Genomic DNA, 14,737 nt, shown 5'->3' with positions numbered 1-14,737 from the left:
CCACCAGGCTCAGGATCAGCTACTTCCCTTCAACCATTCGGTTCTTGAACCAATTGACACAACCCTAATCACCACTACAGTTTAGCAACACTATGACCACTTTGCACTAAAATGGACTTTGTTTTTTTTATTCTAATCGTTTTTTTTCTTGTAAAAATTGTGTAAAATTTATTTTTAATTTATGCTTTTCTTGTGAATGCTGCTTATCTGATGCTCTGTGCCTGTGATGCTGCTGCAAGTAAGTTTTTCATTGCGCCTGTGCACACATGGACTTGTGCAGATGACAATAAATTCAACTTTGATGTTTATCAAAACTTCATACAATTACATAACAAGCACAAAAACATTCTGCATGTAAGGATACTATAATGTTACCTTTGTAACTGCAGCCAACTTCACAATACTTTTGACAAAAGTGTAAATCTATCCACAGCATAAGTTGTAAGCACAAGCATGTCAGATCTTAGAACTGCTTTTTAAGACTTGTCCGCTCCCCTGCTATTCCCTTTTTCCAAATGTTACACATCCTAATATTAACCACTTACAAAAATATTCTCAGAAAATTCAAATGCCCAGAGTATATGAACAATATATTTAATATATTGGGTATTAATCATAATAATCATGTTAGTAGACTAATAATTCAGGGCCCTGGATTAAGCGACCAGAGATGGGAATTTGAATTCAGATAATTAAGTTTTAATTAAACTTTTTTTAAAAATGGCATCAGTAATGTTAAATACTGGATTTCACTGAAAACTAATGTTCTTCAGAGAATGAGATCAATTGACCATACCCAACCTGTAGAATGTGCAATTCTTAACTTACCTTTGAAGTAAATGATTTAGCAAGCCACTTGTTTGAGAATTGCAATGCACTGTTAGAGTGTCTTTATCTGCAGCAGCTGAAGAGAGCAGTTCATCATCAGCAACGTGTCATGGACAACTCAGGGCAGGTGATGAATATTGGCCTTCCCAATGTTATCCACACCCCGTGAATGGATATATAACGAAAATGAAACAAAGACTTTGAAAAATCAATCCCAACAATATCCTCCCCTTCCCTCCACCCTCTACCCCACTCCCAGAACATATTAACTGTTTAATGGATGCAGAGCACTTGATGGCACCTCACCCAAGTAGATATTTAATAAATGAGCCAACACGCTGATTTTCTTCAAATTATTTAAACTTGTCGAGCATCTGTGCTGATCCCAATCCCACCACATACAATATGCTCTAGATGGGGATTAGGGGCTGGAACTCAAACCAGAATTATAACCACTGTACTGCCACCTGACTCCTGTGTTAGTACGCCTGGGTACCTTCCCATTTTTCCCATCGGCTCAGCAGCAGTTCCATAACCCACAGCTCAGCCTTCTCCTGCTAACTTGTTCCTGCTTATTTTTTTTTTACCAAATCTACATTCACTGTGGTAAGTGGTTCAGTATAATGATCTTTGCCTTCCCAGATAAAACTGCATGCGGAATGAGTGCCAGCCATATTGAGGGAAAATTTAGAAGGAACAAGCCACCAGATGGTTCAATTAGCCTTTCACCCCCATTCCCAGGTCAGATGTGCAGTTTGCATGCCAGGACCACACAGAAGATCTTCAGAGTTTCCACTGGCTTCACCCATTTGTGAATGTACCATCCACAACCACAGGAAAAACCAACCTGAAAGGACCAAAAAGCAACGTTGCTATGAACACTTGGCCAGCACAAGCCAGTTCTTCCTGTGCTAACTGTTCTCACACCTCCTGCTTAAAACTCAAAAGGTCAGAAGGATTGTGGGGCCCTGTTTTCACCGTCTATATACACACAGCAAATCAAGATCAATCGAGCTTCTGCCCTCCTGCTCTCCTCCCCAAGGTCTCTCTCCTCCCTGAGCTTGCCTTCGGACACCTGTGCCCCAGTCAAATTCCCCACCTGCCACAGTCTCCAGAGCAAGTCATGCCCAGCTGCCCAGGCAGCGCTGACCCTCAAAGCTGGTCTTCCCACCTCACCAGGTAACTGAAGATATGATCAGAACAACTGTACTCCTCTTACGCACAGATCTCAGAGTGGTGTCAGGATTCAGGGGAAAGCCAAGTGGGCAGTGGCATCCCTGCAGTTGTCCAACATCAGGTGCCTCCTCAAAAGATGATGAGAGTTCAGTCACTGGCTCTATTCACCACCAGAAAGCCTGTATTCCTGGTGATGGAGGGAGGAGGGAGAGTGAGGGAGGAGGGAAAGGAGGCGGAGGGGGGAGGGGGAGGGGGAGGGGGAGATGAGTTCGGCTCTCCCAGAGTAGGTGGAACACTGCTGACATCATCGGTACCACACGGGAAAGACCCAGAGGCAGAAAGATTGATGTTCACTGTCACCTTCTCCGCCACTGGCAACGTGGTTCTGGACTCCTCTGTGGCTTCAGATGTACTGGAGCATGTGGAATATTTCCATCGGTAATCGATAAAGCTCTTGGAGAAGCAGAACCTGTCAACTATTGCTGAGGGAGAGATAGCAGAAGGCCTAGTACATCTTTTTTCAGAGGGCCTTCTGGTAAGCGTTCTTTCTGCCCCTCCTCTGTCTCATTTTTTGACAGGTAGACCTCCTCTGCAGACCCGTTCCACATTCATCCTCTCAAGAAAGACTGAGGGGATAAGCCGTCAAGGTCCTCACCTCCAGGAGCCACAGTGACTGGCTGACGATAGACCTCAAAATACAACACAAGTTGTTGCCACTCCACTTCCTGTAGACTTAAGGATATGTGATCAGTGGTGAAGGTGAAACAGGACTTCTCCACAGTCACAGAGTCACACAGCACAGAAACAGGCCCTTTGGCCCAACTGGTCCATGCCAACAAAGATAACCCATCCAAGTTAGTCCCATTTGCCAGCGTTTGGCCCATTACCTTCTAACCCTTTCCAATCCATGAACCTGTCCAACTGTCTTTCAAAAGTTGTTATTGTACCTGCCTCAACCACTTCCTCTGGCAGCTCATTCCACATAGATACCACCCTTTGTGGAAAAAAAATTGCCCCTCAAGTTCCTCTTAAATCTATCCCCTTTCACCTTAAACCTATGCCCTCTGGTTCTTGATTCCCCAACTCTGGGAAAATGGTCAAGTGCAATGTAGTAGGAGAGCACATGGCTGGCATGTGACAGTAACAACACCGACCCCTCTGGTCCGAGGACAACATTGATCCTCGGATCGGAAGTGACACCACTGTCAATCAAGGTGTGGCTCCACCCCACCCATCAGGTGTGGGCATAGGGATTGGACTAGGAGAGCACCTTTGTTCCTGAACCTGCCTGACCATTGGCCTTGACAGGCACCTTTGTCCTTGACCTCCAAGCCATTGGCCTGTCTAAATTACCTGGCCGGGCCTTCCAGCACTATAAAGAGTGTTGCACTGCCCTGGCCCTCTCTCTTTCAACTGCCCAGGAATAGTGAGACAACACTGCAGAGACCACTGGTAAGACTGTGCACCACCATGTGGTTTGGGAGCATCTTAGTCAGATTCCAGAGAGTGTTAGGGCCAATGCCTGTTTGGGACAAGGTATTCAGGCATTGAAGTATTTATCCCTTTATAAGAAGTACCTTGTTTATTTTGTGTGTGTGTGTGTGTGTGTGTGTGTGTGTGTGTGTGTGTGTGTGTGTGTGTGTGTGTGTGTGTGTGTATCTCACCCTTGTTGCGATCCCCCCTCATGTTCGCGGTCTCCTGCATGTGTGAGTGTGCATCTGTTCCTATTCATTCTGTCCCCACATTTGCCTTTGTGATTAAACTACTTTTAGAATCCAAAGCCTGTGTCCAGAGTCCTCCATCTTTAAGATTCCAAAAGAATCTTTTCACACAACATGCATTCACCATATTTATGATTTTATACACCTCTGTAAGATCACCTCTCAGTCTCATATGTTTTAAGGAATAAAGTCCCAGCCTGTCTAACCTCTCCCTATAACTCAGTCCCTCAAATCCTGGCAGTATCCTCGAAAATCTCGTCTGCACTCTTTCCTGTTCTAATAACATCTTTCCCACAGCAGGGTGAACAAAACTGAACACAATACTCCAAGTGCAGCCTCACCAGCATCCTCTATAACCACACCATGACTTCCCAACTTCTACACTCAATGCCCTGACTTATGAAGGCCAGTGTGCCAAAAGCCTTCTTCACCACTCTGGGGATTGATTTGAATCAATTCTCCTTCAAATCAATCACCAGCAAACCAGCCAGATATCACTTTAATTGGCACAGGTGAAGGGGGATGAGGGGCTTTTCTTCCTAAAGTGCATTGGGTTCTCTGAGAGTTGAACATGAGGTGATAAGATGAGATTTCTTTATCAGTCACATGTACATCGAAACACACAGTGAAATGCATCTTCTATGCAGAGTGTTCTGGGGCAGCCCGCAAGTGTCACCACACTTACGGCACCAACATAGCATGCCCACAACTTCCTAACCTGTATATCTTTGGAATGTGGGAGGAAACCGGAGCACCCGGAGGAAATCCACACAGACACGGGGAGAACGTACAAACTCCTTACAGACAGTGGCCGGAATTGAAATGCTACACTACCAATAGTAGCGTATTATAGTCCAATTCAGCAGCACTGCTGTCAAATCAGCGTTATACAGTGACCAATGTCACAATTTGCCCCCTGTGCACATTCCTAGAGATGTCATACATGCTGTTGCCACCAAGATGTCAGTCAGCGCAGAACCTGCTAAAAACATATGTGTGCTTATAAAATTCAACCCAAACAATGGGTGCGACAGAGCACAATCATAATGAAGTCTTTTTCCTTCCTGTCTTGGAACCAGGACATTTAACCCTGCAGTGCCACTCACCTCCTCTAGATACCAGGCTTTACACAGTCTTTAGACATCACCTGCCCAAAAACTGGAAAATGTTTATGCAAATTATGGGCCATACACATGAAAGATTTACATATAATCAGCTGCACTGTTCCCAAAATCAATGCTTTGAGCATATCTTGCCAGAGAAGCAAAAAGAATTAGCCAGTCCTTCATATCTGTGGAAATGTACAATATAAGCTTGGAAATCACATACGGCAACTCTAAATGAATGTCCTGATGAGGGGTCTCAACCCGAAACTTTGAGTGTTTATTTCCCTCCATAGATGCTGCCTGATCCGCTGAGTTCCTCCAGCATTTTGTGTGTGTTGCAACTCTAAATGCTATTGGCAACGTTATGCCGCACAAGTCAATGATCAAAATTCAAAATAATTTACCAGTCAATATTCAATTATAAAAAAGCAAGTCTCATTCTGTCTAAATACCGTTTTAAAGCACAATGTTTCAGTCCACTAAGCATGAACCCCGTCACTACGATAAAACAGTCACAGGGTCGTGGCTGTACATACAACAAAAGACAAAAGCAAAACTGTTCCATTCATACAAAATGCAACAGGGTCAATTATGATGCAGCACAATGATGCAATTATTTATTCATAATTCTTCCACTAATGGCTTTAAGGTTTTTCATTGGGGATTGTTACAGGAAACAGGGTGCATAAGGCAGCTTTCAGGAAAGTTAAAACAGAGTAGAGAAAGTGAAATAATTACAAACACAAAGATTCTGGCCAGTTCGATTCACGATTCCAAAGACAATCATTATTAATGAGGTTTGGCTACTTCATTTCTTTTTTCCCCCAAAATTGTCGTTATGTTACTTACTTGGTACATGTTCCAACTAACATCTTAGTTTTTTGTTATTTCTCAAGGCAACAATCTCAATATCATATTTTGCTCTTTTGGTTCTTGAACCAACCGGCACAACCCTAATCACTACAGTTTAGCAACACTTTGATCACTTTGCACTAAAATAGTTTTTGTTTTTTGTTCCAATTGTCTTAGTTCTTGTAAAAATTGTGTATAATTTATGTTTAATTTCTGTTTTTCTTGTGAATGCTGCTTATCTGATGCCATGTTCCTGTTATGCTGTAGCAATAAGTTTTACACTGCGCCTGTGCACACATGTACTCGTGCAGACGACAATAAACTCCACTTTGACTTTCTTCCTTTAGTTGATCTGATCATGGCACCACAACCATTTCCAATTCCTTTACTCTTCCATCAATCCCTCACCCAAACAGTGAGGCAATCATCGTCAAGGTATTCGATTAAATACCGAAGCAATAATGTCATGCCCATTATACTTCTGAGATAGGAGCACCACTGAAAATTTCACCTTGCAGTTTTTATCTATGACATTTTTAATCTTCCAGTTGAAGTTTGGAAAAAATACCTTCAAAAAAGTTCACAAAAATACATGAAAATTAATTTGATAGTTTCCAAGTTAACACTACTTGAAATTGCCTGGACTATACTTCATCACATCCTACCTCCTGTACGGACTTTATTACATTTCTCATTCCTTCCGTTTGTGTTCCAATAATGAGACATTCCACACAGGTGCCTCTGAAATGTCGTCTTTCTTCCTGAACTGTGGCTTCCCCTCTGTTGACAGAGCCCTGGACCACATCCTACCTACTTGCCACAGCTCTGCGCTCATCCTCGGACAGAGAAAGGATAGGACACACGAGACTGCAGATGCTGCAATCTGGAGCCAAGAAAACAAGATGCTGGAGGAACTCAACAGGTCGAGCAGCAGCTATGGGGGAAAATGGACGGTTGGCATTTCAGGTTGAGACAGAAGATAGAAGGGAGACAGCCAGTATAAAAAGGCAGGGGGAAGGGATTGAGCAAGAGCTGGCAGGTGATAGGTGGATCCAGGGGAGGAGGGGTGATGGGCAGATGGAGGTGGAGACAGAAGCTGGGAGGTGGAGGCAACAAAGGGCTGAAGATGATGGAATTTGATAGGAGAGGACGGTGAAGCTTGGAGTCAAGAAAGGGAGGCAGGGAGGGCAGATGGGTACAGTGGGGGGAGGGGAGTGTGGGCGGAGGAGGGGAAAGAAACAGGGTGATGGGGGCTGGGGTGGGTGTAGGAGGAACTGGGTGGATCAGGAGGAGAGAGAAAAGGGACAAGGGGGGATCAGTTTACCTGAAATTGGAGAATTCAGTGTTCTTGCCGTTGGGCTGTGAACTACCCAGGGGGACTATCATGTGCATTTAGGAAGAACAGAGTTCTCCCTGTCCTCACTTTTCACACCACCAAGCTCTGCCTTTAACGGACCATCCTATGCAACCTCTGCCACCTCCAGCAAGACTCCACCACCAGACACAGCTTCCCCTCCCCTCTCAGCATTAAGGGACAGTTCCCTACACCACTCCCTGGCTGCTCTTCCAGCTCCACCAAATTCTCCACAAATGGCACTTTCCTGTGCAACACAAGTCCTTTTACCTCTTCCCATCCAGGGACAGACAGAGTTCTTTCAAATGATGTAGAGATTCACATGCTCTTCTTCCAGCCTTCTGTATTGCATTCAGTGTTCATGACTTTTTTCCTTCTGCGTTCAAGAAACCAAGTTCACAATGGATGTTACTCTGCGCAACATCAGCATTCAGTGCGCAAGGGGTGACCCTGACCTTCCAGTTGTTTTTCACTTTAATCCTCCATCCCACTTACACTCTGATCCATCTGTGATCTCTTGCACTGTTCTAACAAGGCCTAAAAAAAGCTTGAAGAGCAGCACCTCATCTTCTATCTGGATACTCTGCAGCCTTCCAGACTTAATATTGAATCCAGCAATTTCAGGTAACTTACCTTCTCTGTTTGTATCAAAGCAGGTTAATTCTGCGGTAGCTTATTCATATTCATGACTGCGTGGCCAGATTCTGCTCTAACTCCAGCTACAAGTTTGCAGATGATACCGCCGTTGTAGGCCGTATCTCAAATAATGATGAGTCAGAATACAGGAAGGAGATAGAGAGCTTAGTCACATGGTGTCATGACAACAACCTTTCCCTCAATGTCAGCAAGACAAAAGAGCTGGCCATTGACTTCAGGAAAGGGGGCGGTGTACACGCTCCTGTCAACATCAATGGTGCTGAGGTCAAGAGGGTTGAGAGCTTCAAGTTCCTGGGAGCGAACATCACCATTAGCCTGTCCTGGTCCAACCACATAGACGCCACAGCCAAGAAAGCTCCCCAGTGCCTCTACTTCCTCAGGAGGCTAAAGAAATTTGGCATGTTGACACTCACCAACTTTTATCAATGCACCAGAGAAAGCATCCTATCAGGATGCATCATGGCTTGGTATGGTAACTGCTCTGCCCATGACTGCAAGAAACTGCAGAGAATTGTGAACACAGCCTCCCCTCCATGAACTCTGTCTATACCTCTTGCTGCCTTGATGAAGCAGCCAGCATAATCAAAGACCCCACCCACCCAGGTCATTCTCTCTTCTCTCCTCTCCCATCAGGCAGAAGATACAGGAGCCTGAGGGCACAAGGACAGCTTCTATCCCATGGTGATAAGACTATTGAACAGTTCCCTTATATGTTGAGATGGACTCCCGACCTCTCAATCTACCTTGTTTGACCTTGCACCTTATTGTCTACCTGCAATGCACTCCCCTGTAGCTGTGACACTTTACTCTGTACTCTATTATTGTTTTTTTTACCTGTACTACATCAATGCACTCTGTACTAACTCAATGTCTCTGCACTGTGTAATGAATTGACCTGTACAAGCGGTTTGCAAGACAAGTTTTTCACTGTACCTCGGTACAAGTGACAATAATAAACCAATACCAATTCACTTGTAACGTTCTCTCCACTGACACTGCCTAATTGGCTAGGTGTTTCCTGCAGCTCTGAGATGCACCTCACACCTCTTACATGTTCCTTCCATTTGTCCTTAACCTGTTTCTATCTGCCTTCATTAGTACATTAACCAGATGAATTCGTGAACAGTTTACCACCACCGCAAACTTGGTCTCACCCTGTCAGAGTTATTCCTGACGTGCTCTCCTTGGCTCTCCCCCAGCCCTTCCTGCAATTTAAAAATTGACCTGTTTTCTCACTTTCCCAGTTCTGACAAAGGGTCTTTGACCTGAATTGTCAATGCCAGTTCTCTTTCCCAGCCCAGTGTTTCCAGCATTTTCTCTTTTTATAAGGCAGCACAGCAGTGTAGCAGTTAGCGTAACGCTATTACAGCGCCAGTGAACCGGGTTCAATTCCAGCCACTGTGTGTAAGGAGTTTGTACGTTCTCCCGTGTCTGCGTGGGTTTCCTCCGGGTGCTCCAGTTTCCTCCCACATTCCAAAGACGTACGGGTTAGGAGTTGTGGGCATGCTGTGTTGGTGCTGGAAGCGTGGCGACACTTGTGGGCTGCCCCCAGAACACTACACAGAAGGTGCATTTCACTGTGTGTTTCGGTGTACATGTGACTAATAAAGATATACAGTATTATCTGATCTCATGTTTACAGCATCTGCAGTTTTCCCATTTTCTTTTGTACAAGTTATCCAGCACTGTTAGAGCATGACTCATGAACACAATTTTGTGATTTGAGTTTACCAGGAATAATCCTTTAAATAGATTAGTGAAACTTCACAATGGTACCAACTGAGCAAGGGCTTCACAGAACATCAGCATTAATTGGCTGAGCAAACTTTTCTCATTTGCTGCTTCTGTTAACCACATGGCAGCCAGGACCACTGGAACTGTTAGACAGAACGGCTCCCGTGTCCTTATCATTTCTTTACTGTTTAATGGTTGTTCGACACCTCAAATTCAGCAGTTCTGAAAGATTTCTGTTAAGCTAAGCCCAGTTGAAGAGGCTGATTCCAGTGCTCTGAATGCTTTGCTCTGTTGGCAGCTGAGTCCATCCACAATCCAGAATTGACAAATGAATAAAGAAAATATTCATTATGTTGGTGACGGCTCATTATCAAGGACCATTTAATTTAATTGCAGAAACACACAGTTAAAATGATTAAGGGAATATTTAAAATAAATAGTCTACAAAGTCAAAAAAAGAAAATCACAAACATTACAAATCTTTAATAGTCCCAATCTAAAAAAGCAGAACCAGCATAAAATATTGCAATTATAGGCTTTAGTATTCTTTAATATTTGCTGCTTAATCAATAAGTGCAGGTTACCATGATTAGCCAAGAGAAAAATGCCAGAGTTGAATTTAAAATTACATTTTTATCCAATTACATCAGTTACGTTATTTTGAAGACTGCTTCTTGCAGTCACCAAAGGGTCTGATGACAGCCCTGCTGTATAAATCTATGAAGTCTGTGACATTATTTGTGTTTCCAAATTGAAAGGACAAGAATCAGTTCATAACTCCGCTCTGCTCACAAGCGACCTCCCTTCTGCTGCATACAAAGGAACATTCAAAAATAAATTAAAAAGGTTCCCTGGTGGTTAAGTAGGTTAAGACATCACTTGGTGTGACATTCAAGTTTGATCTTCTGTGTTGAGTTAGTAATCTCAGTTGGGAAGGAAATTAACTTGCCTTCTGCAGTTGTGGGCATTTCCCTCATTAGTGAAAATTACTTTTTAGTGCAGGTAATGACTAATTTTCTCTGACTCAGACATCACTGTTTTCTCAATCCAAAGATTGATTCTGACATGATATTGGGATAAAATCAATTACATTTAACTATCCATTGCCTACAGTGCAGAAAAAAATACAAGCTACCATTTCTTTATCACTGTTATTCAATATTGATCATAAATTTCAGAACTCATGTTTTTTTCTGTAACGAAGGTGCTATACGACTTAATTCTGTGTTTTATTCAATTTTACTACCTGCACATATTTCTCATCACGTAAGACAGCTTCCACAGACCCAGATGTCTTTCTTAATTTATGAAATGCAAGGTTATGTTTATTAAATAAACTGCAGGCTGCTGTACAGCAAATAATCCTCCTTACTACACATTTACTGAACAGTAATGTACTTCATGATTGTTACAGCACCTCATAAATGGATAATATCAGCTAAAGTATGACACAGGGCAATTTATAAAGTACTGAAGCCATCAGGACAGGAAAGGAATTGTGCAGTTCAGCACGGAACAGGCTGGGAAAAAAGTTGGAAAGGTTTCATCCAATGAGCTATTCAACCAGGGAGGTTTATTCGAATCCTTCCTTGAGAATGACATCGAATTCTTTACTGAAGAAAATAAGCATCCTTGTTCTGCAGAAAATTCAGAACGGAATCTTTAAAAATAAATTGTTTTATATGGAAACATGATTCAATTCTTCCGTACCAAGCGATATTGCGTCGCCACCTGGTATGGAGGCTCCATTGCACGGGATCGAAAGAGGCTGCAGAGGGTTGTTGACTCAGCCAGCTCCATCACGGGCACAACCCTCCCTACCATTGAGGACATCTTCAAGAGGTAGTGCCTCAAGAAGGCGGCATCCATCACTCAGGACCCTCACCACCCGAGACACGCCCTCTTCTCGTTACTACCATCGGGGAGGAGGTACAGGAGCCTGAAGACCCACACTCAACGATTCAGGGACAGCTTCTTCCCCTCTGCCATCAGATTTCTGAACGGTCCATGAACCCATGGACACCACCTCGTTATTCCTCTTTTGCACTATTTATTTATTTCATAATTTATAGTAATCTTTATGTCCTGCACTGTACTGCTGCTGCAAAACAACAAATTTCACAACATATGTCAGTGATAATAAACCTGATTCTGAATCACTTCAGACACATCTGCATTTATATCCACTCACATGGCTTATTTTCACCATCCTTCCATCAACCCTAAGTGCAGGATAAAATGTCGGCACAACATTGTGGGCCGAAGGGCCTGTACTGTGCTGTAATGTCCTATGTTCTGTGTTCTGAGCCTCACCTGTGAAACTTCAAGAAGCTTTGACAGCAGCTAAGTAGTTCACCCACCAACACCCCCCACCACAGTTTAGTCTCCGTCAAAACACAAAGATTTTGAATCAAAATATTCAAAAAAGGTTTCAAAGCTAATCACAAATGAATCAAGCTATTAACACATTGAAAGTGATTTCATAATTTCAGAAAATAAGGTGCCTCAAAGACAGCATTTAAAAACACAAAAAACTCAGTATCAAAAAATGTAAATTTATGCATAATCCCTTGCAGCTCTTGTCTACCACTGAAATCGAGGGAAGAGAACTCAGTACACTAATTGAGTATTCTACAAGTAGTACTGAGGAATTTTCACCACTTCACTCAACACTGCTAGAGTTCAGTATTGAAACGTTCTCATGAAATTACCACAATCAACTGAGAGAAAGTGTGGGACTCCCCTGCAAACCCTGTAGGGTTGTTACATTTAAAGTACAAAACTGCACAAGAAAATCTCAACATTCTATATGAAGACATTACAGACCAAAGATACATTTATAAAACAAACCAAAAAGGTCAGTTAATGAGAGACTCCTACAAATATTAATAGAGTTTGTTTGGTGGTAATAGCAGCCCAGATTTTGCAATAAGTGTGAAAATATTATAATGGTGATAACTGAGGGCCTAGAGTAAATCAGAAAGAAAATCCAGAAACCACATGTGCTGCTAAAAGTAGACATTTGGATGTAATTATCTGATTTTTTATATTCCTCAACAAGTTTTGCTCCACCTGTCACAGCGAGAAATCACTCCAAATTGGAAGAGGTTGTGGTATTGATCTTCTCTCTACTCAATAAAACATCAAGGAAAAGTAGAATTGGTATATTCAAGTGAAAAGTAATTTCAGTCAGTGAAATGAATCTGTAAAACTGCCAAACAATCTTTCTTCACCATAATCTTACTTTGACAAGTGTACAGCCCCGTTCTTTAAAAATTTACATTCTTGTAGACTAATGTACTTAACCATGCAAATCCCTTATCTCTTAATCTTATCTTGCTATTGGTATTGGTTTATTATTGTCACTTGTACAATAAGTACAAGTACAAAGAAAGTTGTCTTTCTTTCCCTCTGTGTATTTTCCTTTCTGTACTGATTTCAAAATGAGTGAAATAATCTAAATTAGCCTTCCTGGTTTAGACCACGAGTGGCTCAGGAAGGACTCGATGATGGGCTCAGTTGATGAGACACACAGCTGCCTGCCCAGACTGTGTACACTCTGCAATTGGGACCTTGTGGGAAATGAACGATGTTACCACTCAAAAGTCCACCAGATATCTGTGGGCAGGAGTAAACCTGATGAACGTCGATCAACATTCTGACACCACTGACCACTGAATCCAGGCCAACACATCTAAACATACTTTAGGTTGCACCTCCAATACCTCACAGCTCCAGTAACCCCAGTTTGATCCTGACCTTGAGTGCGGTCTGTGTGGAGTTTGCACGCTCTCCTGGTGACTACATAGATTTCCCCTGGGCGCTCTAGTTTCCTCCCCTGTCCCAAATACATCCGACAGATTGCTGGGAGCTTATTCCATGCTGCCCCAGGAATGGTCAACTGAAGGACAATTAGTCATCTTGGTTCAAGGCTGGATTGGGATCCCTATCAAGTTAAGTTCTCGTAGATAATTAGATGAGTTGCCAACCAAGAAATCCTTTACCATTGGATTTTTATTATCTACCACCATTTGTCCACGGAAATAAAATCCTAAAATATCGTGAAGAATTATATCAGAAAAATGATCCATGATAATTTTTAAAAATCAATACCATTCCTTTTGTGTTCCTTTACCTATTCAGCTGGCCATTAATGCCCAGTCTGAATGAGTAGAATAATGTCAGCTGTACTATTCTTCAACGTTCGAGGATACAATGAGCCATTGAATGGCTCACTTACATTGCATTCAGCCAGCATCAAAATGAAGACGCATTCTGAGGCAGTAAATAATTCATGTGTCCAGTTGATTTATGGAGTTTTCAATGAGGAATGATCAGCTGAATTGGGAAATAAAGAAAGCCGACTTGTTGAACTGCTAGAAGCAATGTTAGAAACTTAGAGAAACGGAGATCACTGCTCTCCTAACCAGCAGGGAAGGTGAAATCATTGGCTCTGTGTAACTTAGCTCACCTGCAAGAGTCACACCAGCAATGGGAAACTTATCCTCTTGTCTTCAAGCAAACTCAACAATGCCTGTCATGCATGCTTTGTTGACCGACCTCTTTATCTCTGAACCAGTGGGTTAATGGACTCAGCACTACTCCAGGGTTAGTACATAATCTAGGTTAATATTTCTGTACTCTACTGCAGGATTATCACAACTGACAGTTTTTGGATGTGCTGTTAAACAGAAGGCTCACTTTTCATAGTATAGACGTGAAAAATCCTGTGGTATCAAATGAATAAGACCACAAGGTTTTCCTGCTATTTTCAAAAATCATTACCTAAATAACAACCCTCACATTTACCCAGTGATGTGCTGAAATTAGTTGCCTACAGAACAAGTTACTGTACGACGAAGAAAAAAAAAATCACCAGCCACAAAATGTGTGGGAAGATAGAGAGGATGGTGAGGTACTGTGTGCGATGAAGCTAGTTAAAGTGATTATTATCCAAAATCAACTAAATGCAAGGGCCAAATTCTTTTTTGTCACAGTATGCTCTTTCAAAACTATTTTCAAGTCAATTTCCACACATACTTGCAGGAGATTTAAACCAGAGTCTTGTAATTTAGAGTTCATTTACAGAAGTGCTAAACTATAATTTCGGAACTGAAAAAGGGCTTTAAATAGAAAGTGCTAATTATTTTTAGGTCCAGATAACACTTTCAAAAAGTCTTTAATGAAACTGTTTCAATAATCTTTGAAAGAAAATGGGTTAACATTAGAGTATAATGTGGCTAAAAAAAACAAAGGTTTATTTATGATGCATTGTTTGGAAATAGTTCAGTTCCAATTATTCTGATTGA

General features: G+C 42.2%; 1 long non-coding RNA gene across 1 annotated transcript in view; it reads right to left on the bottom strand.

Annotated features, from left to right (window-relative positions):
- Window positions 1–7,780, bottom strand: part of LOC127570637 (uncharacterized) — a 61,962-nt gene extending 54,182 nt beyond the window's left edge. The window contains exon 1 of the long non-coding RNA XR_007956374.1: window positions 7,671–7,780. This is a non-coding gene — a long non-coding RNA (uncharacterized LOC127570637). The remainder of the gene's footprint in view (window positions 1–7,670) is intronic.
- Window positions 7,781–14,737: the final 6,957 nt, after the last annotated feature.

The sequence above is a fragment of the Pristis pectinata genome, chromosome 5 (assembly GCF_009764475.1).
Source record: "Pristis pectinata isolate sPriPec2 chromosome 5, sPriPec2.1.pri, whole genome shotgun sequence".
NCBI classification, from domain to species: domain Eukaryota; kingdom Metazoa; phylum Chordata; class Chondrichthyes; order Rhinopristiformes; family Pristidae; genus Pristis; species Pristis pectinata.
Note: the sequence above shows the minus strand (reverse complement) of the source record. Positions and strands in the feature narration are given on the sequence as shown.